Source organism: Salvelinus sp. IW2-2015, unplaced genomic scaffold (genome assembly GCF_002910315.2).
Source record: "Salvelinus sp. IW2-2015 unplaced genomic scaffold, ASM291031v2 Un_scaffold5719, whole genome shotgun sequence".
In the NCBI taxonomy this organism is placed as follows: domain Eukaryota; kingdom Metazoa; phylum Chordata; class Actinopteri; order Salmoniformes; family Salmonidae; genus Salvelinus; species Salvelinus sp. IW2-2015.
The window spans coordinates 1-4,537 of record NW_019946984.1 but is presented as its reverse complement, the minus strand read 5'-3'; the positions used below and the strand labels follow the sequence as shown (position 1 = coordinate 4,537).

The 4,537-nt window shown below is 44.3% G+C and overlaps 1 pseudogene; it reads right to left on the bottom strand.

The window, feature by feature from the left end:
• Positions 1 to 2,406: 2,406 nt before the first annotated feature.
• On the bottom strand, positions 2,407 to 2,905 carry LOC112078466 (ubiquitin-like FUBI-ribosomal protein eS30 fusion protein; annotated as a pseudogene).
• Between the last annotated feature and the right edge of the window lie 1,632 nt (positions 2,906 to 4,537).

The window sequence follows — 4,537 nt, the reverse complement described above, 5'->3', positions numbered from 1 at the left end:
GTGTGTGTGTGTGTGTGTGTGTACATACACATATGCGCTTGGCTACTGTGAAACGGCACGACGTTCCCAACCATCTGTACAGATGTCCAACATGGAGGATGGAGCACAGAGGTCTGTATACCTGGAAATGCCAGATGGGCATTTGGGTCTGGCCCTGGTCTATCTGTTCTAGGATAAACCAGGGGGACAGGACTAAATTCACTACGGCGCTGCCAGTGTTGTAACATCCCATTCATTTCAGATGAGAGTGCAGGTCACTGATGCATGCGTTTGTCAGTCTCTGATACCAGACCTCAAAATGCATTGAAACAGGTAGACTCCAGTTGTTTTTGACACATTTGTCCCTGAACCATTTATAATCCTGTATGTGCTTTTTGGTATTGGATGTAGCAGTAATGGTAGCCTTGCCCACCGGAATACAGCCTTACAGTCTACCAGTAAAGTGTAAACCCACTGCCCTGTAGGTGCCTGGGGTTGACTAGGAAGTAGGTTTGCTTCGGTTGCCTGTGTTGATTTCCACCAAGGTCATTGCTCGTAGGAGAGAACGTATGTTGGAGTGAGTGGGCGGAGACCAAGGGATGTCATTCATCACAGGCTCAACCAAACGCTCTTCTCCATGGTTACACCAGGAACAAAGCAAACTGCATGTTTATATCATAATCGTCTGTCCAGTTTACCTACTTTTTCAGCAGGGGGTATTTGGTTCAGCAGGGGATACTTACTGTAGTTCTTATACAGTTATTGATTCAGTAATTGATTGAGTAATTTGCCTTAGTGTTCCACTGACGTCTTTGGCCGTGTAATCAATATTCTGAGGCTTTAAGCATCTCTCTACTTAGAACCTTTTACTGTGGGCTTGGATAGACAGATCAGGGCCTCCTTGATTAATATACCATAAGGAGAGACTAATATGGCAAAAGAGCCGTGTGTATCAGTCACTTGCCGTTGTACCTGCCATGAAGCTGAGCAATGGAACTAATCGGCCCTTTTATAGCTACAATCTGTTGTTGTTTAACGAAAGGGGTTTGGTAATGGATTCATGCTAATGACCAAGAAGACATGTTCCCATTGGCTCATCATCAGTATCGTTTAATAGCAGCCATAGCAACTTGTTTGTAGCTGTTACCCCATGCACTGGCTAATGCAGCCTTAGATGCTAGTTCAATACTAGAGTAATGCTCTGCTCCCACGCAATTTAACCAGTGAATTTGGGGTGTTTTTGTACTAATACTCAATGCAGTTCTACACTCTTGGAAAAAAGTGCTATCTAGAACCTAAAGGGTGCTTCAGCTGTCCCCATAGTAGAACCCTTTGAAGAACCCTTTTTGGTTCCAAGTAGAACCGTTTTGGGTTCCATCTAGAACCCTTTCACAGAGGTAGTTATACTTGGAACCCAAAAGGGTTCTACTATGGGGACAGCTGAAGAACCCTTTTGGAACCCTTTTTTCTAAGAGTGTATAGGGCCTAGCCATTAGGAAGCACATATGTTATATGCACGTGCACATACACACATACACACCCCCCACCACACACACCCCACACCCCCACACACACAACACACACACACACACACACACACACACACACACAACACCACACACACACACCCCCCACACACACACACACACACACACACACACCACACACACACACACACAAAGGCAGACCTTTCATCATGTCTTTTCATCAGACCCCTGAAGCTTAATAGGAAAGTCCACATAAAACAGGAATCAGTCCACATAAAACAGGAATCAGTCCACATAAAACAGGAATCAGTCCACATAAAACAGGAATCAGTCCACATAAAACAGGAATCAGCCCACATAAAACATAAAATACATTCAAAATACTAACATAGAGTACAGAACAGTTCTGGACAAGAACAACATAAGATATTATTACATCAAAATGAAAAGTCATGTMTTGTCAAGGCACCAAATGAGAGTGATCTGGGCATACTGGATGAGAACATGCCAAAGACTATTCTCATATCATCTGACAGACCTGGAAATGCCAGATGACTTCAAGAGTTTGGAACTATAAGGTTCTATCTGTATTTTAGTCAAAGTTCTGTTCAACGTTCTCTACCTATACAGTAGTCTAAATACCCCAATTTGTGTTGTTAAATTAAAAAGAATACAAGATAAAAATCGCGGACACCATTCAAACCAATGAGGGTTTGTATAGTCCCAAGCTCTCGACTTGTAAACGCTGTCTAATACAGGAAATGAAATGTGCACTTCAACTAGGCCTACTTGTGTTCTTGCTGGAGTCCATTTCTTCCCAGCCAATCATACAACTGCTCAATTCACCCACTGTAATAGAAACATCAAATTGGTGCCGATTACCACTTTCTTTCCTTACCATGTTTTATTGTGTTTCATCACAGTGAACATCAGCCCAATATAATTACAACTGGCAGACAGTCCATTGCTCACACAGAGTCAGTGTTCCACTGTCATAAACACAGCAGACAAGAGGCATTGGGGAAATAGTTTTATGAGTTGGCATTGGCTCCCTTCTTCTTGCCAAATGTTGGCACCACATTCGCAAAGTACCTGTTATATTGGATCCTCCTCTAAGCCAGTCTTCTTTTTCTTCTTCTCCTGCTTGTCCACCTTGGAGGTCTGTCCCCTGACCTTCCCCACTCTGGCCAAGGAGCCATTGACTTTGCCTCCCAACAGTCGGTGGTAACCTCAAGAGTGCTGAACTCCAGTGCAGACTGGCCAATCACATCATCGTCCTGCAGGGGTACCCCGCACAGCAAAACCACCTGGTCATCACAGTACAGTCCCTCCAATGCCTCAATATGAGCCTTGATGTGGGCGACAGTCTCTAGCCGAGACACCTCAAAGATGTGGAGAGTCTGAGCACGCACAAATAGCTGCATGGTCAACCAAAGTCTCACAGTAGCAGTGCAACAAGCGTGTGTTTTGTCTGTAGAATGAAAACAGGAAGTGGCAAGAACACGAAAGGTCTAATTCATTCAATGCTATTCAGCATTCATGATTAGAGCTAAACACACGACAATGTTCTCTCGGGGGCCGGGCTATAGCTTATTTCCATAAATATACAGACAGGTTTCTCCTTTGCCTGAACATAACCTAATGAATTAGATCAAGCCAAGCAGGCGTTGGTGTGTTGTTGTGGTTCATGCGGTAAACATGCACATAACAGATGGTTAGATTGAATTAAGACCTGTTGCAGGCAAGAACATCAAGGGAACATTGTGAATTAGCCCTCTATCGTTTACCACGTAACCTTCCTCCTGTCTTCCTCCCTCCCTCTATCAACCAGTCCCTATACGTGTGTGGGGTCCACATGTACTGCTTAACATTGCCTCAGGAGCATCCACATCTAACATCAAACCCAACTCTGGTGTGCCAGAGCACAGAGGTCTGTATACCTGGAAATGCCAGATGGGCATTTGGGTCTGGCCCTGTCTATCTGTTCTAGGATGAACCAGGGGGACAGGACTAATGTTCACTACGGCGCTGCAGTGTTGTAACATCCCATTCATTTCAGATGAGAGTGCAGGTCACTGATGCATGCGTTTGTCAGTCTCTGATACCAGACCTCAAAATGCATTGAAACAGGTAGACTCCAGTTGTTTTTRACACATTTGTGCCCTGAACCATTTATAATCCTGTATGTGCTTTTTGGGTATTGGATGTAGCATGTAATGGTAGCCTTGCCCACCGGAATACAGCATTACAGTCTACCAGTAAAGTGTAAACCCACTGCCCTGTAGGGTGCCTGGTGTTGACTAGGAAGTAGGTTTGCTTCCGGTTGCCTGTGTTGATTTCCACCAAGGTCATTGCTCGTAGGGAGAGGAACGTATGTGGGGGAGTGAGTGGGCGGAGACCAAGGGATGTCATTCATCACAGGCTCAACCAAACGCTCTTCTCCATGGTTACACCAGGAACAAAGCAAACTGCATGTTGATATCATAATCGTCTGTCCAGTTTACCTACTTTTTTCAGCAGGGGGTATTTGGTTCAGCAGGGGATACTTACTGTAGTTCTTATACAGTTATTGATTCAGTAATTGATTGAGTAATTTGCCTTAGTGTTCCACTGACGTCTTTGGCCGTGTAATCAATATTCTGAGGCTTTAAGCATCTCTCTACTTAGAACCTTTTACTGTGGGCTTGGATAGACAGATCAGGGCCTCCTTGATTAATATACCATAAGGAGAGACTAATATGGCAAAAGAGCCGTGTGTATCAGTCACTGTGCCGTTGTACCTGCCATGAAGCTGAGCAATGGAACTAATCGGCCCTTTTATAGCTACAATCTGTTGTTGTTGYAACGAAAGGGGTTTGGTARTGGATTSATGCTAATGGACCAAGAAGACATGTTCCCATTGGCTTCATCAGTATCGTTTAATAGCAGCCATAGCAACTTGTTTGTAGCTGTTACTCCCATGCACTGGCTAATGCAGCCTTAGATGCTAGTTCAAATACATGAGTAATGGCTCTGCTCCCACGCAATTTAACCAGTGAATTTGTGGGGGTGTTTTGTACTAATACTCAATG